Genomic DNA, 23,874 nt, shown 5'->3' with positions numbered 1-23,874 from the left:
TGATACCGGGGAATGAGAAGGTATAAGAAGGTCCCCAAAACTAAGAGACTGAAAGGAACAGTTTATGTCCAGCATCTAAAGGTGTCTAGTTTATTCATCCCAACTATCCTAGTAGTTTTCAACATGTTTGTTGTGAGGGGATGATGATTAGACAATGTCTGCAGATATTTTCATCTAAATGGGGGTGGGAGGCAAATGGGGGAGGGAGAGGGGAAGGTGATACTGCCATCTAGTGGGTAGAGGCCAGGGATGCTGCTAAATATCCTACAAAGCACAGACCATGCCCCAAAACAAAAGACTTATATGACCCAAAATGCCAACTGGGCCACCGATAAGAAACTCTGCGATAACCTCACGAAGTTGTAGTATTATTTTTCTCATGTTACCAGATGAGGAAATTGAATGGGTTTTTTTGTTTGTTTTGTTTTGTTTTGTTTTGTTTTAGAACACAAATCTTGTCTGAGATCATTAAATGGTAAATGGCCTAACAAGAATAGGGCCACATTATAGGGCATGAGGAATGTGAATATATTTAAGTAACTCATGAGATGCTCTAGAATATGGGCAGGACAATCATGGGCACGACAGTTAAATGACAATGCAGGTGATGTACTAAAGCACAGCGCCTGGCACATAGTAAGTGCTCAATAAATGTTCCTTGCTGCTTTGAATGACAGCTTGTGCTTTCAGCGACAAGTGTGAGCGCCCCGTGAGCGGGGTAGGAGGGGCCCAGGGCTCTAAGTTGGCCTGGGACTAGGGCAGGTGTTCAGAGTCTGAATTGGAGAGAAAGCATGTGGCTGTAGAGGAAGGAATGCATGCAGAAATAAATGTTCCCCACAGAGAACCAGAGAGCCTGATGAGCCAATGAACGTGTTGGTACGTGCTGGGGGCGGGGGGGTTGTAAAGGTGACTCCGGTTTTGAGCATAATGAACTAATTTTCACCTCACTACCATGAAGTGGGCAGCTGCCACGTTAGGAGTTACTCTTCTCTCTTGAAACAGACAAACTGAGATGCGGAAAGGTAAAGCAATTAGTGCAAGGTCACACCACATTTTACGATTTCTTTAGAAACTTACAGAGAAGGAAAATGTGACCTTTTGGAGGATACAATGACTAAATCTTTATAGGGAAGATAAGGACAAAACGACATTTTTCTTTAATGATGCTTCCAAAATCAGCTTTAACAGTTATTTTGCTATGTATCTGTGTAGGTGAAAGTTACTTTAACCTCTCCCCAGGCATCCTGGCTGAAGGAGGTATGTGGAGGTATCACGGAAGAGTTTGCCCAACAGCATGGAGTGAGATTCTAGTCTCTTTGAGACACTGGCTGCTTTATTAAGAGATAGCCAGGTAACAGCGCATGGAAGAGAAGAGAACCAGTGGTCCCTGAAGGCTTGGGGTATTTACAAATGGTGGGATGCGCCCCCAGTTTGGAATGAGTACCCGATAGATGCCAGCAACTGGGCTAACGACTCACGTACATTATTTTGATTTAATCTTCCTAACTGTGTAGAGTACATATGACCACTGGTAGATGAGGTCTTTGAGGCTTGGGGAGGCCTAATGATTTACCCAAGGTCATACCCCGAGGAAGTAGCCGACCCAATACTCAAACCCCAAGCGTTGAACTCAAGTGCCCAAGCTTTTACCCATATTATAGATGTATGGCTAGAAATTAGAAACAGAAATTCTTCCTCTTTTTTTTTTGTTTTTTTGTTTTTTTGTTTGTTTGTTTGGTTGGTTGGTTGGCTTTGACAAATTTAAAGAAGACTGCACATGTGTGGTCATTCAGTTAAGCCCCACCTAAGGGTGAGGACAGAATGGCTGCTAAAGGAACAGCCTGCGTCCTTCTCAAATCCCCACCTTTACGCCTTATCAATGCTGTACAGTGGCTTCCAGGTCTCACTCTTACCGCATTAGCACTTCTGTCAAAAATTTGAATTCAGCATCTTCACTGTGCATTCTGAGTAGTTAAGATAACAGTGGACAAGAGAGGTGTCCCAGGAACAACACATTCCAGCTTAGGTAAACGACTCCACAGGTTTGTTGTTGTTGTTGTTGTTGTTGAAAAAAAAAAAAAAAAGACGATCAGATAAGCATTCTACTCAGAATTAAAATATGGCAATGTGATAGGTAGACATTGGGTGGATACTTCACCGGCTTGGGAGACATGGCCCGTCTTGAGTCCAGATCAAGGTCAGCGCCAGCAAAGAATGGAAAGGAAGCGTTCTAGGCCCAGGGAACAGCCAGGACCAAGATGCTACTGTTAGCACAGAAAGGAGGCCCCGTGAAGCTGGAGAAGCAGAGAAGCTAAGAGGGGGAGCTGATGATGTAAGATAGAGTTGAAGAAAGGCTATAAAAGGATGTGGATGCCAGGATGACGTGGATCTCACCAATCAGTAGAAGGAATCTGAGTTTTCTCCCCAGTACAAGGAGATACCCTCAAGAGGATCTTGTGCTCTTCCACTCGGGGGACTAATGTTGGAAAGGTTATGGGATAGGGAGGATTGTAAAGATACCAAGAAAAACGGATTCTACTTTGAGTTTATCTGTTAATATTTCATACGAGTAAGAGAGAAAGTGAGAGAACCCCCAAACCCTTTCAGTAGCTTCATTTATATCTGAAAGGCCCATTTTTGACACTTCAATCAATCAGTGGGCACCATTAATCTGCATATTGTGTTACAAGAAGCTGCCTTTCTTCTCAATTTTCCTTTTCTTTTTGTTCTTCTCAGGAAATTAATTCATGTCATTTCCATTTGAAATCCCGTGGCATTTGACTGCACAGGCACTTAGAGGCACCCTTCTATGACTTGAAGCGCAGTGTAATGGCATCGCTTGTCAGCAGCGCTGCTTTCCATCTTAAGGAAAAAGAGTCTGGCCCCTAAAGATACATATAGAAAATGGCTTGATACATGACTGTAGGTGTGTGTGTGGGGGGGCGGGGGGGGGGCTTCAAAAGAGTTGTCTTTGGTGACTGATGGCTGGCAATTTGGTTCTTAATATTTTCCCAGTGTTGGGTTTTGCTGTGAATGGAACATTTGAACAAGTGTTTATAAGATGTCATCGATTTCACTTTAGAAATTTTGCTTTCTAAAAAGGCTCTACTTGGAAACTTTGGGAGCATTCTCTGCAGTTTAATAGTCTGACACGCTGATTTGTTTTAGGAAAGGTTGAATAATGTCAATCACACTGTTCTGTTGATCTGCGCGGAAACACTTCTCAAGGCAGACATATTCCGATAAAAGCATAAAATTTAAGAGTCCTAAGGGCACCGAAAGGCCATCAGTGGAGGCCAACAGACTTTAACACCTTTCATCTCATTAACATGAATAAATATACGGTGGCCTGACACAGTGTTCCCGAGTATTTATTTTACCAGATATTTACCGTTCAAACATCACCAAATAAAAATTAGGAAAAAGGAAATTATAGTTGTAAAAATATAGGAAAGAATCACAACTTGAAGATATTTGCTTTCAATTCAACTAATTAATAGGACAAACCTACTACATTGCCCTCACTTGCCTCATTTTGCCATAGTGGGCCGGTGGACCCTTAATCAAGGGCAATGTTTGCAATTGCCTTGTCCAAACTAAGCCTGCCTTAGAGACCCACCCACAACCACAGGCTGTGCTTGAGCAGCTCCAGTGACAGTTTTACCTGGCAGCCCGTTCCCTGTTCAGAGAGCTTTATTTTTAGGAAGTGCTTCATTATACTGCAGGAAGTTATGTATAGTCTCCATCTAGAACATCACACATTTCCATACACATACACAAATGAGCAAACAACAAGCATGCCCATTAATGAAATTTTGTAGATTCTAACACTTGGCATGTTTTATACCGATCTCCTCCTCTCTAATCCCAAAGCTGTTGCCTTTGTTTGCATCCTCACAAGCTCCCATAGTTTCCAAATTGCTCTCCTAGGTCTGCTTGTTCTCCAATTCATCTGCGTAATGCCCCTTGAAATGTCTTTTGAAAATCCCAAACTTACCACGTTACTCCTTAACTTAATGTCTTTCGATGATACCCCTTTGTTTTTTGGATGAACTCCTTCCAACACACACACACACACACACACACACACACACACACAATCCTTGATCTGGCCGCTGTAGGATCTTGACATTTCGTGGCATTTCAGCTCTTTCCCTGCCATACATTCTCCTTAAGCTTCGGCCCTAACATATTTTCGGTTCACCTAACATACAGACAATGAATGTTTGTCACATTCTAACTGAGGTCTTCACGATTCCAACCTTGCTGCTCTTGGCCCTACTGCATGGTCTGGGATCAAGCATATCCTCTTTCAGAGTATACGCTTACCCTTTCTAAAAATGTAAGCACCTCTGAGGAATAATGAAAAGTTGTTAATACTTTGCCCAGTGGTAGCCTACAGAACCCACTGAAATCGGTACTCGGTGAAAATTTTGTTAAATAAGTGAATGAATTGGTTTAGATTGAATTAAATTGTTAATTAGCACCTATTTGCAAATGTGTTTATTTTGTGTGTGTGTGTGTGTGTGTGTGTGTGTGTGTGTGTGTTTCCTGGAGAAGGGAAATACCTATGATTGAGGCCTTAGGCTTATATAAGGATGAATAAAAAAGGAAAAGACACCCAAAGGGGGAGGGGGGTAGTTCTCTTCAAAGATAAAAGCTTTGTTCCAACATCATAATTTGGCCACCTTCTAACTCTCGAGATTAAAAAACAAACAAACAAACAAAAAAAAAAGAATTGAGAATAGAAAAGGTGGGAAAATTCAGTGGACTTTTTAATGCAGCCACTAAAATAAGAATAACAACAAAATATTTGGTTTTGAGTAATTGTTATTAAAAGGTAAAATAGGAAAACACATTTCCATGCAGCATCATTTGTTTTCTGTATCTTTGATGTTCTCCCCACCTTTTTGGGATATAATTGACCGATAACATTGTGTGACTTTAGGATGGACAGTGTTATGATTTGACACATTGTGAAAGGACTATCACGGTAAGGTAATACCTCCATCACTCGCCTCAGAATTACCTTTGTTGAGGAGGAGGGTGAGGACTTTAAGACCTACTTTTTCAGCAGCTTCCAGGTCGTTAACCACAGTCACCATTTGATTGATCCCTGAAACTTCTTCATCTTATAACCAGATGTTTGTGCCCTTTGAGGAAGTTTGTACCCTAATTCCCCCAGCCCCGAGCCCCTGGCAACCACCACATTATTCTCCTTTTCTAGGAGTTCAGCTTTTACAGGATCTCTTTCTCTAACTTACTTCACTTAGCATAAGGTAAAATAATTAGCATAATCAGATGGACTTCAAGATCCAACTGTGTTGTCAAAAATCTCCTTCCTTTTCTTTTTTTTTTTTAAGATTTATTTATTTATTCAGAGAGAGCGAGAGAGAGGCAGATACATAGGCAGAGGGAGAAGCAGGCTCCATGCAGGAAGCCTGACGTGGGACTCGATCCCGGGACTCCAGGATCACACCCCGGGATTCAGGCGGCGCTAAACCGCTGCGCCACTGGGGCTGCCCAATGTCCTTCCTTTTCATGGCTGAATAATATTCATCTCTATCTTCTGTAGTGGCTGCACTGATTGATAGTCTCACCAACAGTGTACAAGAGTTCCCTTTTCTCCAAACTCTGGACAACACTTGTTACCACTTGCCTTTTTTTTTTTTTTTTTTTTTTTAAGGGATTGAATCTAATTGAGTTTAAATTGCTTTTTGGTTTGTTTTTTTGTTGTTGTTTTGTTTGGTTTGGTTGGTTGGTTTTTTTTTTGTTTGTTTTGGTTTGGTTTGTTTTGGTTTGGTTTGGTTTGGTTTTTTTGGAAAGACGGATGGGGAGAGGGGCAAAGGGAGAGGCAGAGAGAGAATCACAAACAGGCTCCATGCCCACCGCACACAGCCAGTTATGGAGCTCAATCTCACGACCCTGAGATCATGACCTGAGCCAAAATCAAGAGTTGGCCGCTTAACCAACTAAACCACCCAGACACCCTTATCTCCTGTCTTTTTGAGAATAGCCACTCTAACAGGTGTGAGACAGTATCTCACCTTGGTTTTCATTCACATTTCCCTATTGATTAGTGATTTAAGCATCTTTGCATGCACCTGTTGGCGATCTGCTGTCTTCTTTGGAAAACATCTATTTAGGTCCTCTGCAATGTGGCATAGTTGTTATTTTAGGGGAAATATGAATTACCACAAGACTTTTTTAAACTTTTACTAAAAATCCTTTTCAGGAAGATTGTCAGCTGAAAGTTGTAGTAAAATGTCAAAGCCTCAATCACTTTACCAGTTACCCAGTGTTCAATCCATTCAATAAGACCACAGTTCCATGACGTGTCTTACAATCATCATCTGCCACAGGGGTACTTATTTTACATCCCATTTCCCCTATAAAACTCATACAGTTGTGGATGGCTTAAAAAAAAATCTGTGTAGTGAATCAAAGGATTCTCAACTCCCTCCCATTTTGAAAGTTGAGTCTGAGTACCATTTCTATATATATGCTTATTTTTGGTGGTTAGGGAATTCTTTCGTTCAAATGATAAAGGTGTTTGAATTTTCCTTGTAAATTCAACAGATTATTATTTTTTTTCAAATCTGCAGCTTCTCCCAGTCATTCACTTTCCTCAAAAATGCTGTGTATGTTAGAAACCTGGACATTTAAAAATGCAGATTGTTTCACATTATTTGAATCATGTGCCGCTAAATCAGCTGGAGGCCTAGAATCACAGATGTGCTAATGCATCTTCAATGTGAAGAGAACTGACTTTTGAAATCTATGCACTTCATTTCCTGAAAACACAATAGTAATATGGTGGGGGAAACAAGGCTATCATTTCTCGAATCTGCACTGCATGGCTAATGCTGAAATAAAGTGACATTCTTTAGGAGTTGTTTAGTCTCGAGTGCTGATTTAGCTAGATAAAATGCAGCTGTCTTCTCAAATTACACAACTGGATTCACACCATCTACTAATTCCTGGTGGAGTTTTAAAGATACCTTTATGGCCAATTTTCTTCTCGGTGCTAGGAATCCTAATTTAGACAGTACAAAAATACCACCATGTAGTTTCTATGCACAAATCCCATCTCCCTTAGAAACATTTGATAAAGGAGACTGTGTTTTACAAGTGCTTGGGTCACCATTTAAAAAAGGATTTCTGAAATGTAATTGGGTCTAAATTGATTTAGAATTGGTTGCCAAATTGTCATACAATTGTCTCTGTCGGTTTTCTTATTACCTTAAGTCACGCCTACAACTTGTCATGTTGCCTAGACAGTTGAGAAAGGAAGGGTCCTCCCTAAGATGCTCCCTTTCACTAGTGCTCTTCCTTCCCAGATATCATTTGCTCCTGATATTCTCAAAGAAGGAACCTTTTAAGATTTCTTCCAAAATCTGAACTCTCTTGATCGCTATATGGCATCTAATATTCTGATCATCTCTTCCATGGCTGAGTACTTAATTTAGCTCATCTTTAATCCTGCTAATCATTGAACCACAATTTTTTTTTTTTTTGGTAGAATGCACCCTATCCCTTGTTCTCTAGCTGCAAAATGGCAAACCCACATCCATCAACTGTGTGCTAACATTCATGAAGCTCTTCACCCACTTAGATTTCCTATTTGTAAAGTCCTCTGGGATTGCCAACAGTCCTCACGAATTGCATCTTCTGCTCCCCCCAGCTCTTTACACTTAGTGCTGGTAAAATTCTGTCCATATTATGTCATTGTTGCTCATAATTGGCATGCCTACTATTTACCCACTTTCCTCACCCAAGTAGACAGCTCACTCACTCATCCATCAGTCAAAATGTTGTAAGAGGCTAAAGGGCAAGGCACTTTGCTAAGTAACATGGATACCATTAAGTGTTAAAATAACCAGTTCTGCAAATTGACTGATACTGTATTTTTCCCCACTCACCTGTACAGTTATTTTTGTTTTCCTTATTTATTTCTAATAGTTATTTCTAAGAAATAGTTACATATTTAAAATAGGAATCCTTTCTCCTATGCATTGTGGAGAGTTTCCCCACTGTGGTTTTCTGTTGTCCATGCGGAACATATTTTCCACCTTATTGTTTCTTTTTCAGAAGCTTCCTGGCACTAGAGATAGGGTGGCCCAGGTAAGAAGAAAGGGCAGTGGCAAAGGGTCCGCAGAGGAACCTGAGAGAGGTCTCCTAACGTAATATAGTAAAAAAAGAGAATCGGGCAGACGTTGAGCCATTTTTGATTAGCACCAACAGACGTGATCAGGGCAGTGGGGGCAGTTAGTGGCGACTTTCATAATGCATGACACATGTTAATGCCCATCTGTTAAATAACTGACTGATTGAAGGATCCCTTATGCAGAGAATTTTCTGTCCTATAAATCCCAGTCATTGTTCAGGAAATTTGTTATTTGTAAGGGATAGAAATTGGGGTTCATTGCAGTGACCACCCTGATTCTTCGCTCTCTTTTGTCATGTAACCTTACCGTGGCCCCCCATTAGGGGAGGATGACCTGTCCCATTCCTTAACAATGGGCTCAACTAAGTGATTTGCTGTAGCCAACAGAAAGTCAGCAAATTTGATTCATACAGAAGGATGAAAACGTACCCGTGCCTTTCTGCTTCCTCTCTTGGACTTCTGTTGCCAAGAAATTCGCTTAGGCCAAGCCGATGAAGGGAGAGAGACATCGGGCGTGGAGCTGAGTTGCCCCAGCGACCCCAGCCGAGCCCATTTTAGATCAGCTAACAGTGAACCCAGCCAAGATCAGGAGAGCCGCTCAACCAATCTCTGACTGACCTAGAAAGACTCATGAGAAATAATAAATGATTGCTGATTTCAGCTACCAGGTTTGGGGATGGCTAATTATGCAGCAACAGCTAGTCGATACAGAAGTTAGAATTCTCTGATTAAATTATTGTATTAGTTTTCGGTTAGTAATTGCAGTAAGTACCTCGTCTTTCTAACGTTTTGTGTGCCGTAGTGAAAAGAACATCCGGCAAGAGCCAAAAGACATGCATGCTTCCATTGCCTAATGTCACAGTCTTAGATATTTATTCATTCAACTCTGCACACAATATTAGAGATAACAACAACAACAACAACAAACCCTCTCGTTAAATCAATCATGCTTTAGGGGGAGAATACAGACATGACCAAATCATTTCCACCCGGTGCTATAGGTAATAATAGGAAGTATCTGTTATAACCATGATCTCTGAGGTGAAATAACCTGAGTTAAAAATACCGCCTCCATCACCACCTGGTTGCTCCTATTTAACCTCAACTCTACTTTCATTATCTGTAAGATGGGATGGGGGAAAGAATTATACCTACTTCACAAAGTTGTTGAGAGGATTGCATGAGTTGATATCTGTAACATACTTAGAACATACTTTGAACTTGGCACTCATAAACTATCATTAAATGCCAGTTATTGCTAAAAAAAAAAAAAAAAAAAAAGTATGAAAGCACTAAAAAGGGATGCCTGAGTGGCTCAGTGGTTGAGCGTCTGCCTTCGGCTCAGGGCGTGACCCCGGGGTCCTGGTACCGAGTCCCACATCAGGCTCCCTGCATGGAGCCTGTTTCTCCTTCCCCCTATATGTCTGCCTCTCTCTGTGTCTCTCAGGAATAAATAAATAAAATCTTAAAAAAAAAAAAAGAAAGAAAAGAAAAGAAAAGAAAGAAAGCACTGAAAAGTAAGACTCCATGGGGTGGGAGCTGGGTGGAGCTGGAGCCACTGTAGAAACAGAAACCTACAAATGTGCTTGGACTTGAGTATCTGTATTTCAAGGAGCAAAGAATGGATGACTACTAGGATGTCTTGTAGCTCTGAAATACAACATTCTTGTCTAGCATAACATTTTGGCCAGTATGACACATGCAAGAAGTTCCCACTAAATACCACATTTTATCATGGAAGTAGTTCTCAAAAGAAGCTGGTCCAAAGAGGTTAATTCACATGTCATCACGTGTGACTATCGAGGCAAGTTTGGTGTGATTATCACAGGACGGTCTGGGCCTTTCCCATCGACTCGGAGGTGAAAAGGGACGACGTGTTCCCAGAATTTATAACGTAAAGACCCAAATCATAAGTATGTATCGTGCTTGAATAGAGCAGCTTGAAGCCTGTTAAATCAAGTTAATAAACACCGCAGGCAACATCTGTATTTTCTCAATGTTGAAGCAGAGTGACTGAATTCCTTCTATTTGCTATTTTGTATTTCTGGTTACAAGATGCTGTCCTCTGCTGTCTGCTGAAGATTACACCAGGTAGAGTCACCAGCACACAGTGAAATAACACGATGGTTTTGTTTCACCGACCATACAGCCTACAAATCAGGGCTGGAAAACAAATAGAGAATTCTGTACATCCTTCGATACACCTGCCCTGTCAGTGCCACGTTCCTCTTCTCCAGGGTCCTCTCGTTTTAATGGCACTTGTCCTGTCCAAGTGTTTGGTAACCCCGACGTGCTCCCTGGAACTGTGACCGCGTTACTGACCCCATTGCCCATCGGGCGATCACTGCCTCTGAACGAGCTCTGATCGGGAACTTCACTTGCACATATACCCCGTCACCGTCCACAGCACCTGGTAACTTCCACTGAATAAGTCTCTACATTCATGTCACGTCCAGTAACAGTTTAGTCTGCGTGTGTATGTGTGGCAGCTTGTTTGCTACTTATTTCAATTCTCTTTGAGCAAGATCACTGGGTGACAAATGTGGCAACTGCATTTCCCCACAGGGTTCCACATTCACCTGTGGGGCTCCGAGCTGAACACCAGGGCCTGCACGCCTGTGGCTGCTTACACGTATCCCCCATACTGTCCAGCAGCAGCAGCCAAGCCGGGAGAATTGGCAGCGAGTAGATCTGGGTTCAGGACCTGCCTGTGCCATTTACGGAGTGTGTGGCTTTAGCGTCACTTGCCCCAGCTTTCAAATCTCCCAAGGGGTTGTTTGGAGTTTTCAATCAGCTGATGTGTGCGGGACGTCAGCAAAAGCCCATGCCCTGAGGATGCCGGGTAATCCCTGGATCAAAAAATTGAAAACCACGTGACTGATGCAAGCTCCTAGGGTGTGACATGGAAAAAGAAATTGTAGCTGCCGAATGGGAAGCTACATAGGAATGGGAAGGCTTTCCTTTCTCCTTTTGGCTAAACAGCACTGATCCTTCCCTGCTGCTTTGTTTGATAGATTAATTCATTGTGAAAGCCTTTAAAGACGTCTGGTAGGTAGCTAATAATCAGCTTTGAACAACAAATCATTGGCCTTTCCCTTGCTGTCAAAGTCTCTAAAAAAGAAAATTTGCATTTCAAATGGCTTCTGGTTTCCTTCAGAACCAGAGGGTAGACTCCTTTGAAGCCATCTAGAGCAACTAGTAAGTGTGCTTTTTAATGGTTTATTAGTTGATAAACTGTAATTGACATATAAGGGCAAGAGCTTCAAAAGACAAAGTTCTAGCCAACTGCTCACTAATGTCTTAAGTCGATCAATACAGCAATTCGTTTAAAAAGAGAGGCAATGCCATCACGCCTCAACAAGTTCACCTGTTGATGAATTTATAACTCCACCAAAGCTCTCCCAAAAGATGGGGAAGTTATAATAAATCACAATCCGTGGGTAAAGAAAGGCCTTTCCCCTTGCACATGCTGACATTTAAGACACATATTGGGGCATGTGCTTAGTACCCAAATAAATGCATAGATGTAGCTCTATTCTAAGTGTCCCAATGCTAGTTGAGAAAATATCCATGTACTATAAAGGGAACGGGGGGAAAAAAGAACATTTGGTGTGAACTTGGATATGCCTCTGATGTTCCCTTAGCAAAAAAAAAAAAAAAAAAGTCTAATGGCATCTCTCCTTATGATTAACTCACTTGGTTTAAAAGTGTCTTTCGGCCAAGTACATATTCTGATCTCTCAAAAAGGGAGAAAACCAGCACAAAGATGATGGGCGGGGGAGCCTGGAGCAGGTGCATGTTTGCCCATCTCGTCCTCCCCGTACACTTCTTTACTGGAGAACGAGTAGCTGGCGGAGAAAGAAAGCAACAGGAATACAGGGCTGGTGTTCTGCGGGCCCCTCGGGCTTCCTGAGATGGCCCCGTGAAGGGGAAGTGTGCCCCTCGCCCCCCCACCCCACCTGACCCCTTCCCAGGACCTGATGGAAAAGCCCACAGCTGGGAGCAAGGCTGCCAGGATTGAGCTGTCCAGGGAAGGCCCCTGTGCTGACACGGCCTCCTGCCCCAGAGGCCCCTCCTGGCGCCTTCCCGGCCCCTCCTGGTCCCCTCCTGGTTCCTTCCTGGTTCCCTCCTGGGTTCCCGGGATGAGTGCATCCTGGGCAGCACGCCCGTGGGCCCTCACCTGCTAGCAGCCCGCCTGCCAGGGGTGAGGGGGGTGGGGTGGAGTGGGGGGTGTGTGGGGGTGTGTGTCTCCTGCCCCCCACTCGAGGCAGGGACCCTTGAGTGTGTGCTGACCCTGAGATCCTAGTGGGGACCTGGTTTCTGCGCCTTCTCCGTCCATCTGGGTCCCCTCCTGGTTCCCGGGATGAGCGCGTCCTGGGCAGCAGGTGCGGTGGGCCCTCACCTGCGAGCAGCCCACCTGGTGGGGTGTCTCCTGACCCCCCCACCACCACCGAGGGCAGGGGCCCTGTGTGTGCGCCGACCCTGAGATCCTAGCGGGGACCTGGTTCCCTCCTGGTTCCTGGGATGAGCACATCCTGGGCAGCAGGTGCCGCGGGCCCTCACCTGCGAGCAGCCCACCTGGGGGGTGTCTCCTGCCCCCACCCCGAGGCAGGGGCTCTGAGTGTGCGCTGACCTGAGATCCTAGTGGGGACCTGGTTCCCTCCTGGTTCCCTCCTGGTCCCCTCCTGGTTCCCGGGATGAGCGCATCCTGGGCAGCAGGCGCACGGGCCCTCACCTGCGAGCAGCCCACCTGGGGGTGTCTCCTGCCCCCGCCCCGTCCCCCCCGAGGCAGGGGCCCTGGGAGTGCGCCGACCCTGAGATCCTCGCGGGGACCCGGTTTTTGGAACAGACGAGAGCCCCGCGCCCCCGCCCCCCGCCCGGTCCCCGCCCCCGCGGCTCCGCGCCCCGCCGTTCCCGCTGCGCCCTGCAGGTGGCAGCGCCGCCCCACGCTCGGGCCCCGCGCGCCCGCGGCCTCGGGGTTCCCGCGCGCGGCCAATCAGCGCCGGGATGACGGGAGGTAATGGGGTGACTGTGTCCCGCTGGGCGGCAGCCGGGGCCGGGGACCGGGAGGACAGGGCCGAGGCGGGAGCCGGGGCGGGGAGCCGGGGGCGAGGCGGGACCGGGGGGGCGCAGGGCCGGGGGAGGGGGGGCGCGGAGCCCTCGGGGCGCGGGGGGCGCGGAGGGGGCGCGGAGGGGGCGCCCCGGGCACGCGTGTCCCCGCCGGGCCCCGCCGACACCCGCCAACTTGTGGCTCCGGGAGGCGCGCGGCGCAGCGGGGAGCGAGCGCGGACCTGCGGGCGCCTCCGCCGGGGATGCCGCGAGCCAGCGACCGCTTAGGGACCCTCTTCTCTTTCTTTCCTCCTTTCTTTCCCCCCCCCCCTTTTTTTTTTTACCATCCCTATTTGTTTTTGCATTTTTAATTCCACATTTTTAATGTTAATGTCACATTTTTTATTTTAATATCCTTCATTCCTTTTTTCCCCTATTCCCTCCTTTTTTTTCCTTCCTCCCCCACCGCGCACCCTGTCGCTCTCTCTTTCCTTATTATGATGATTTTGTGAATTTGCCTCCCTCCTCCCTCCTCCTTCCTCCTCCTCCCTCCTCCCCCTTCCCCTCCCTCCCTCTCCCTCTCTCCCTCCCTCGGCCTTCCCCGTGGGAAATCAAAGCCCCCTTGGAACTCCCCCCGCCCCCCGCACCCCGGATGCGCTGCCCGCCGGCGGAGGAGGAGGCGGGGGCCCCCCGCGACCGCGCGCCCCCGTGAGCCCGGCCGCCCACGTGTGCAGGTGCACCTGCCACCTGCAGGACCCGCGCCCGCGCCGGGGTCACGGGGGGGCGCGGCCCGAGCGCAGCGCTGCGCCCCGGGCCTGGAGAAACCCAAGAAGAAGAAAGGAAGGGGGGAAAAAAGTAGCTGCCGGGAGGGGAGGGGAGGGAGGGGAGGGGGCGGCGCGGGGCGGGAGGGGAGGGGAGGGATGCTCGCTTCTTGACAGCTGACGGAGCCTGGAGCTGCTCCGCCGCCACCTCGGCCCCCGCCCCCGCCCCCGCCCCCCGTTTAACGTGAGATTATGAAATTGCAGAGGCGGCGGAGGGAAGGAGACGGGCTCTAGCCGGGACCCGGGCGGCGGAGAGGGAAGGACGCTGGCTGGCCCGGGGGCTGGCACCGAGAACCCAATTGCGCACTGGGTTGTGATGAGAAACCTAATCAGATCTTTGGAGAGGGGCCCGGCCTGGAGGCTGGCGACCGGGGGGAGCTGATCCCCAGGTTCTTCGGAGGGGGAGCTGGGAAGAGCAATCCACCATGTAACCGGAGACTTTTAAAAAAAATATATTTTTTATTTATTTTTTTTTAATTTTTATTATTATTATTATTTTTTTAACCCCCCTTTTGGTGGCGGTGGCGCTTGGGTGCCTTGCAAACATGAAGGATGCGGGACGCAGCTCTCTGTTGGACCCGAACGCAGTGGATGGACTGATTGTGCAAGAGAAGCGGAAGAAGGGAGCTTTTCCTTGCAAGACCTGGATCCTAACACAAACGTGTGTGTGCGCGCACAGGGAGCCTCGGGGAATGCAATAAGCCAGTGTCAGACCCACGGGGCTTGGTGTGCTCTGACATACATAAATCATAATAAAACAGCCGTGCCTCCCCCATCCTCCCCCTTTTCCCCAAAAGGATGATTGGAAATGGAGAACGGAGGATCCACAAAGGAAAAAGTATGTTCGCTGTTCTCTATCAAGGAGAAAGTAAGCCAAGGAGATTATTTTCGGAATTCAAAGTTTGGGGCTTTTTTCTTTCTTTTCTTTTTTTTTTTTTTTTTTTTTTTTTTTTTAGGAAAGTGAAGACCTGCTATGGTGGCGGTGTTTTCTTTCCTTTTTTGAATTTCCCACAAGAGGAGAGGGGATTAATAATACATCTGCAAAGAAATCTCGGAGAAGAAAAGTTGACCGCGGCAGAATGAGGCATTGATTGGGGGGGGTGGGGGGGAGAGAAACCAGCAGAGAGCACAGTTGGATTTGTGCCTGTGTTGACTAAAATTGATGGATAATTGCAGTTGGATTTTTCTTCATCAACCTCCCCCCCACCTTTTTTTTTTTTTTTTTTTTCTTTTTGGTGTCAAGATCATGCGTTTTCGCTTGTTCTTAACCACCTGGATTTCCATCTGGATGTTGCTGTGATCTGTCTGAAATACAGTGAGTGATCCTTATTTTCTTATTTTATTGATGAAGAAAATGCCCATTCGTTTAGCGTTCCCGGTTCCTTTATCCCCTCACCCCCTTTAGTGTGATTTTTAAAGACCTGACTTGAAGGGGTTGGGGTGGGGGGGATGGGGGGGGAGAGGGTGGCCCAGGCGTTTGTTCCATCAGGTTGTGCTCACCAGCGAGCCGGTTTGCTATAATGATGCAGGTTGTCTGCATCCTGGGCAAACGCCTTTGCAATCGTTCATCAGAAAAAAAAAATCTCCCCAAGAAAGCCGCTGCAGTGTGGGGTGCCTGTGCTGAGTGATTGACACTCTAGAATGCGTTTAAGTTGCATGGCAGCCCTGGAGTTGGAGGCACAAATGTTTAGCCATTGGAAATCGAAGGGACCCAATTTAAATTTCATTATCCAACCTGACATTGCAGATCAACCGAATGTATTAACACAAAAATATGATAATAAACCAGGCTGGGGAAGGCTGGCTTCTGGCGGGTGGGTGGATGGAGGGAGGGAGAGTGGGCAGGGGGGAGGAAATGGTGGAGAGAGGTGGCTGCACTTTCCTCTCTCTCCCTCCCTCTCTCTCTCCCTCTCTCTCTTTCTCTCTCTGTCTCTCTCGTGCATACAGATGCTCAAATGTGGTCTTCGGATGACCTAGGTTCCCACCAGTGCTAAGAACGGGCGGGAGGACCCACTTCTTTTCAACCCCACCTCCCTTCAAACCAACCACTTCTTTGGAAGCAGAAAGGCTGCACAGAGATGGAAGGTGGCTTGGGCAGTTGGCTTGGGTTTTGCCAGAAACCTCCCCAACATCCCCAAGACAGGGCTCTGGAGGAAAGGCAGACATGTAGTGTCCTGTGGTAACTTAGACAAGCGGCTGAAGGAAAGGTCCGTATGTCGGTGCTTCTCATGTGCCAGCTTTGTCTTGGAGGAGAGAGAGAGAGAGAGAGAGAGAGAGAGAGAGAGAGAGGCCGATAAAGAAAAATAAGAGAAGGCTGAAAAGGCTTAGAGAGCCCAGGGGCCTGGAGGGGCCTGGAGCATCACCCCTCTTTCCGTCTTCTTCCTTCCCCATGGCTTCCAGGGTCAGGGAGCTGGCTGGCTGGCTGGCTGGCTTCCTTTTCCTAACAGAACTCCTCCTCTTCATCCTTCTCTATTCCTCTCTGGGGCCTTCTGTCAGAGTCGTGGACTCACATAACTTTAGAGCCAGAGGACTCCTTGGAGACCTCACACCCATAAAACCAGGAAACTGAGGCCTAGAGATGCCATAATTCTGACCTGCAGCCCAACCTTGGGAGACAGGTAACTCACGGGATCCTTAACCAGCAGACGAAAGTCAGTCTGGGATCCAAGCTGGACAAGAATCAACCATACACAGCCTGGCTCCTTCTGTCCCCACCGCTGCCATTTTTATCCAGAAGGGTCAAGGAAGGGGCCTGTCCTGAGAGCTTGAAATAAACTCTGAGCGCTCGCTCTGGACCTCAAGAGCAGCCCATCTCCAATATCCGTATGCTTTGACTTGTTTTAAGCAGCAGAGCTCAGATGTTTTAAGTAGCAGAGCTCAGATAACCCTAGTTTTAACACTAAAAAAAAAAAAAGAAAAAAAGAAAAAAAAAAAAAAGCCCCAACTCGGGCATATCCCAAAGGAGATAAGAGGCAGACACCTCCTGGGTCCCTCCACGGTGTTGGGCACATTTAATCTGGTGAGTGGTGGTCCCTGGAGAGCCATTAAGCACCTCGGAGTTAGATTTATATTAGAGAAGTGATAATAGAAACCAGAAACACCCTGCTAAAAGCCTCTGAGTCTGTCCTCACACTCACATCATCTATTCTTATCCTTTTCATTACTCCTTAACCAGCCTACAGCTGAGCACTTCTTTAATTTATTTTTCTGGGCACATGTTTCCTGTTGGGACACAGATGGGGCAACACATTTATCAACCTATGAACATAATCGCGCAGGATTATTTTTATTTTTTTCCGCTCCCCCGAGCTCCTTGCAGGCTATCGCCGACCTTAGGATCCCTTGCAGGTTTGTGTGTGTTTGTTTGCTTTTTTTGTGGTTCGTTCTGGTTTTTACGTGGCCACGGGGAGGTCTCTGCTCGCGATCACAGATTGACTCAAGTTCTCTCAAGTTGCTGTTAAGTTGCAACGTAGCACAGCTGACAAACGGAGAAAGAAAACAGTGCTCTGATGTTTTTTTTTTTTTTTTTTTACTGCTCAGCTCTGGACTTCACGTGGGAAACCCACGCAGTCTTGCAGTCAGCCTGGCGTCTGCCAATCAGTGGAGGTCTGTCTTTCTTTTCCTTCCTTCCTTCTTGCCTTCCTTCCAGCCACCCTTCCTTCCTTTTTTGAATTCAGATGTCTTCACCGCTACTCCAGTTAGACCTCCCAGTATGTTCCTCTGCTAAACGTTGTCAGCTCCCCTCAGCCCCCCGCCTCCCCCTAACACCAGTGGGACACGTGCAAACGTCTCCGGGAAGGAGAGGGAAGGAGGGAAGGGCTGGTGGGCGTGGGGGATGGAGAGAGGAGAGAGAGAGGGGGTACAGGTATGTTTAAGGTTGTGGGCTGAAATGTGTCCTCCCACCCACTGCCACCTAACATGTTCTGTGGGGCTAGAAGCTGATGGAGCATCTAGGGTGGCATCATGCTTTGTGCACCTGGTTAGCGACCCATTGCCCAGCTGGGGGGCGGGGGGGGGTGGCTAGCTCCTTTCCTTTGATGTGCAGAGTTGGCCCAGCGTGTTAGGCAACTTGCTGGAGGACTGAAGGAAGAGTTTGGAGCAGGCCAGACCAGTAAAGTTACCCCATGGCAGCTCATTCCAGGGCCAAGCCCGGTGCCCGACGAGCGGCCTTTATGAATAGGGTGGTGGGTCGTATACTTGGATTCTGCGGAGGCCGTAGGCCCGGAAAGCTGCTCAATTTTGCAAGTTTTGAAGTTACTTTTTCAAATGCCCCCCCCCCCCCAACTCTGCTTTCATCGCTGCACGCCCTCGGGGCAACAGCAACTTGAATTGCTCCCGACACTCAGTTTTCTCATCTCTCTAATGGGAACGATAATGTCAACAAATTAGAAATTGTTTTGTGAATTAAGAGCAACGTTACGCAAAGCCCCGAGTGTCATAGGCCCTCTAAGGAGGGCTGTTGGTTCTGGTTGGTCTCGGATCCGTTTGGCTTAACTTCCTGGGAACTAGTACAGACTGGCTGAGCCCTTTACCAGTCCTAGTGGTTACACTTGAGCCCCAGGGAATGTGCCACGGACCTTACAGGAGTGGCCACATTCCTCTTTTGATGTCTTATCAGGACAGATTGGCTGCAATATTATCGTTTTAGATATGAAATGCTGCTTCAGGCCAGTAGCTGAAAAATCAGGATTTTTCTCCTTAATGAAGCCTGAATCTCAGCAAAAGTAATACTGGAGGGAGATTTTAGGGGAAAATAATGCTGTTGTGTATACTTTTGGTCTAAAAGTTGCGTATGATGGCTCCTATATATTAAATGTATTATTTTAGCTATCTGTTACATCGCCTGCCTCCGGAATGCTCCAAATACAGGCAGATTTCTCGGCGATTGTATAAAGTAGGCAGTGCAACACTCCGTCGCTAATAGGAAGGCCCCCAAGTCCACAACTTGGATGCACAGTCCCCCGGATAGAAGGAACCCCGATGTCAGTTAATCACCCGTCGTGGTGGGATGAAGGCAGGACGGAGTGCATGAAATCCAGATTTCCTGTAGACACACTTGTCTTTGTCGTTCGCACGCGCTGATGCTCCAGCACCAGCCTGCCGGTGGCTTCCCAAGGCAGCCAGTCGCGGTCATTGCTCATAATTTCATTGTCCACGACGGCAGCCCATGTGCTGTCCGTTTCCTCAAGATGTTTCCGGAGACCTGTTCTCTCTTGGAGGGGAAAAGCGTCCCACTGCCTCAATTATTGTCATCCTAGACAGCCTACCTGCAGAGGGTCACAGGACAGCCAGGCTCAGCAATTGCCCACCGGAGGTTTATACGGTTTCTGTCCAGTTAGGAAAACAATTTAAAATCTGTTAATTTTTTTTTTGGGGGGGGAAGCAGGCTGAAGCTCATCATTTTCCCTAAGGAGAGATGGAAATCATCGATGAAAGTCCTTCCCATTTCATAACATCTTACTTCTTTGGCGTGTTTCGTAAAAGCGACTAAGAAATTAGGCGAACTTGGGCGCTGGTGTCCTCCGTGGACTCAAATATTCGGCTCTGCCCTGGCTCGCGTGTGTTACATGCACCGCGTGACCTCCCTGAGGGGTCTGTGTGCTCATCTGTAAGGCAGAGGTAATAACCCCCACGTAGAACTGACGGCCACGGGGATGACTGCATGTGTCATGCACACTAGGCATTCAATGAATGCACATTTAAACTGAGCATCTATGATTTTACTTTAAGTGGAAAAAAAACCCATAAAAACTGGTATGGTCTTGTTTAGGGAAGCCGTTCCTCTGAATTCATGTTGGTAAAGATTTTTAAAAGGTGGACTACATTAAGGAGGCGGGAGTAACACAAATAGGTACAATCATTTTTGGTAAGAGCCTCTACTTCTTAAGTCTTTATTTTAATCACCAGGTGCTCATCGTGGCACGTGCCCTCCTCAATCCCCATCACCTGTTCCCCACCCACCTCCTCACCCCCCTCTGGTCCCATCAGGCTGCTCTCTATAGTTAAAAATCTGTTTCTCGGTTTCTCTCTCTCTCTCCCCTTGCCCATTTGTCGTGTTTCGCGAAGTTCCTACACTTTTAAAACCTACCTGGATGTGCTTCAGTGAATGGCATTCCCTCAGGAAAGACCGAAACATGCGTAGCATATCATGGAATGTAGACTCCATGTCCCCGTAAACTTTCCTTAGATCACCGAGTGCTTTGTGACACAAATATGAAAAATCATATAAATTTATGATTTATAAATTGTGTCTTGGAAGACTCTCCAAGGGAAGCAAGAGCCTCTTGCATCTTACTCTCCTTCAAAATGATTTCTCTGGAGAAATATAAATTGGACGGTTGAAATCGTGGTGCGGCTGAGACAGTGCGCTTGTCCCGCTCCTTGGCGGCAAGGATTGCATTTGTCTGCTGGCGTGTTCCCGGCACCTCAGGAAACTGAAATAGTGTGCAAGTGTGCAAATAGTCTTCGAATGACGAACTGGGTCTAGTTTGAGACATCCCCTCCAAAAAACCCAAATGCCTGTGTGTCTGTGTGTTTGCACCTGCAAGCGGGAGCACGCATACCTGCAAGGCTGCCGGCTCTCGGGAATCTGAGAAATACCAACGGGTGTGCTGACTGTGCACATAGTCACGTCCGTACACACGCGCACAGATATTAAGCAGCTACCGAGGGGCTTCCTGAAGTCGCACAAGCGGAGGCCTGAAAGGTGATGCAGTGTGTTTTCCCTACGCTTGGTGTGGCCAGTAATGGGCTGCAACAATTCCTCTAAGTCACTTTGCCTCTCTTAGGTCAGCCTTATAGTCTCCTCTACAAATAAAGGTACAAACTAAGATTCCTTCAAGCTACGATTTTCGGCTTCTGCATTCCTAGTTGACTACCTAGGGACTCAGGATTCCTAGCAGCATCCTATCCATAGTATCCTATCCATACCTAGCGGTATCCTATACCATTCCTGGCAGTCTCCTATCCATACCAGGATACTAGTTGTTGCAATGTGTTGCTTTGTTGCAACAGAGCCACTGTTACCATGCTCGATATGGAGCATAAAATGCTTTTATTTTTATAAAAATAAAATAAATAAATATTTTTTTTTTAAAAAGTGAAGGAACTCTCTAGAGCATTTGTAGGGGAACCATAAAGCGATTTGAAATAGGCAAGTGTTGCGTCCCAACTTTGTTTCCCACCTGTTAGCAGGTAGATCCTGAGGAGCAATTCACCTAGCAAGGTCTCGGTTTCCTCGACGATCAAAATGGAAACAATGTTTTATGCCATTGTTTTGGGAGCTCTGAGATGTCTACGTGTTTGGCCCTTGGTCGGTGTGTACTAAATGCTACCCCTCTTCTTTTTGTTGAGATCCTTGGTTATTTTTCACAGAAATGGGAACATTGACCTGAAAGTCTTGTATGTTGCTTTATATTTTATACTGACGATGTAAGAGGTTTTTTGTTTTTGTTTTTTGTTTTGTTTTGTTTTGTTTTTTTCTGACTTTGCTATCAAAGTCGGTAATATTATCTTTGATGATCTTTTCCAGTGTCACTCATATGTATGATGAAGTCTACGATGATGAAACACTTGTGTAAGGTTGATAGACTTATTTTCAGCTTCAGCATAAGCTGAGGTCAGGTTTCTATGCTTATTTCATGGGAGTTTTGAACAGTTCTGGAGGTGATGAGTATGATTTCTCAGTTGTCGTAGTGACTACCATTGATCTGCTGAGCGTTCGCTATGCACTGGGCACTACGTCGAAATTAGGTATTTTTCTGCTCGCTTCTTGCCTGGGGAACTGAAACGCAGAGAGGCTAAGTCATTTGTCCAAGGTCATATAGCAACTAGTCCGTGGAGCTGCAAGTAGAAGCTACATTTCTTGTGACTTTAGGTCCCAGGATAAAAATCAGTAAATCCAAACCTGTTGACTTGGGAACACACACACCAGCGCACCGCTGTGCGGCCTCATGTCAGTCTGGACATTCTCATTGAGACCCAGATGGCTGCAGGCCCCCTCGCCCTGCTTCCTTTTAGCACAAAGGTCACGGCGAGATGCTGAGGGCATGTGGACGTCGCACATTTTTGTCAGTCTTCGGTTGCAGCCAAATGTGCGTCTAAGTGAGAAAGGGACCACTCAGAAACCCTTGCGAGCAACTGCCCCAAGTCGCTCACCGTCTGAGCAGAAGGGCTGTGCAAAGGGCCGGGAGACCATCGGGGACCCCACGGCTGTGTGCGACATCAGGTCATGGCTGATGTTAAGTTCGGTGCTTAGTTAGGATCGTGCATGAACAGGGGGTGCCCCGACCGGCGGGCACCCGGGCTCTCAGCAGGGTTAGTGCATCTGCTGCCCCTGCCACCAGGGCCCCCTGTGGCCTCCTGAGACCCACCACAGGGCTAAGGTGCTGCTCACCCTCCCCGCCTTTACTAGGCTCAGCCCTCCTCCCCCCCCTTTAATGTTGAGGCCGCCCCCTTGGGGATTTGTCCCACTCTCCATCTCTCTGCGCCCCCAACAGATGTGGGCTGGGCTGATGGTGAGAGAGGAGCTGGGCACCCAGGCCCCGCAGGCTCTGGCCCCCTGCAGCCCTGCTCACGCTGCCCTCGAGGCTTGGGCACTTCTAGTTTCAGGCACCACCAGCACCTCGTCCACGTCCCTTGCACCCAGTGACTCCTCCAGTCACTCGCCAACCTTCTCTCCATCTCAAACCCAGCTCCCTAGTCCCTTGGTGGTTCGGAGTCAGCTCCTTCTCTGCTGGATGTCTGCTGGTGATGCCAACTTTCTCCCGCGCGGCCCGTTCATTCTTTCTCTGAAAACACGAGCCCCTGAAACAGGGCGGGACGTCCTCTTCTCTAGACTCTAGAAATCCATTTACAGATGGAGCTCGGACTCCTCTTCTTGCTGGAAGGGGCTGGTCCACCTCACCTGCCTCTCTGCCCGCCCGCATCCCCTGCAGCTGCACAGGCTGTGAGCGGCTCAGGCTTCTCGAGGCCTGAGCTGTGCTTTTGGCAGATGCTCAGATGTCCAACCTCAGGCCAAGTCCCCTCTTCTGGGAAAACCTTCCGCAGCTTTCCTAGAACCCCCCAGGTGCCCTGTCCTCTACGTCAGCCTTTTTTTTTTTTTTTTTTTTTTACATCAGCCTTTTGTTCGTAGCTCTGCTATAGCTCTTGTCACTCTTGTAACATCTATTGACTTGGCTAAAACCCACTAGATGGTGACATTTTTTAGGATATGGACCTCATCTGCTTTTTTTTTTTTTTTAAGATTTTATTTGTATATTTGAGAGCAAGAGACAATGAGAGAGAGAGCACACAAGTGGGGCGAGGGGCAGAGGGAGAAGCGGACTCCATGCTGAGCAGAGAGCCCTGCGTGGGGCTCCATCCCATCCCAGAACTCCGGGTCCTGACCTGAGCTGAAGGCAGACACTCAACCCACTGAGCCACCCCAGCGCCTCTGGACCCCCCCTTCCCCTGTCATCTCCCGCGTGGAACTAACGTAGCGCACAGGAGCTCCATCAGTCTGCTAGTGCCAATAAGTGAGCAGACTGGCCCAACACTTCTTTGGGGTGAAGAGTTTCCTTCAGTTTGGCTTATGGTGTAGGTAGGCCATTATTCTGGCATTTGCACCATTGGGATGACTTTTTATTATTTGTTTTTATTATTTGCTTCCTTTGCAGGGACCCAATGTTTCAGAACTACTCTGATCCATAAATGCATTGCAGTTTTTTTTTTTCCCTCCGTTTCTCCCCAGTTGAAACAAATACATGCCAATCACCATTCTCGAAATAGCCCAGGTAAACATCGCCGCCACGGCTTGATGTAAACTGAGCCAAAAGAGAGGGAGTTTTAACTGCCGTA

The 23,874-nt window shown here is 47.3% G+C and overlaps 1 protein-coding gene across 9 annotated transcripts in view; it reads left to right on the top strand.

Moving 5' to 3' along the window:
* The window catches only part of LRRC4C (leucine rich repeat containing 4C), a 1,168,116-nt gene that overhangs the window by 990,028 nt on the left and 154,214 nt on the right, over positions 1-23,874 (top strand). For 2 of the 9 annotated variants that reach the window (XM_072791174.1, XM_072791175.1), the window contains exon 1: positions 14,229-15,352. The exons of 6 other annotated variants lie outside the window; for them this stretch is intronic. The gene's annotated coding sequence lies outside the window, so the exon portion shown is untranslated. Of the gene's footprint in view, positions 1-2,736; positions 2,924-14,228; positions 15,353-23,874 lie in introns of those variants that run through there. One more of the 9 variants, XR_012014048.1, reaches the window with a different exon arrangement.

Source organism: Canis lupus, chromosome 21 (assembly GCF_048164855.1).
Source record: "Canis lupus baileyi chromosome 21, mCanLup2.hap1, whole genome shotgun sequence".
In the NCBI taxonomy this organism is placed as follows: domain Eukaryota; kingdom Metazoa; phylum Chordata; class Mammalia; order Carnivora; family Canidae; genus Canis; species Canis lupus.
Note: the sequence above shows the minus strand (reverse complement) of the source record. Positions and strands in the feature narration are given on the sequence as shown.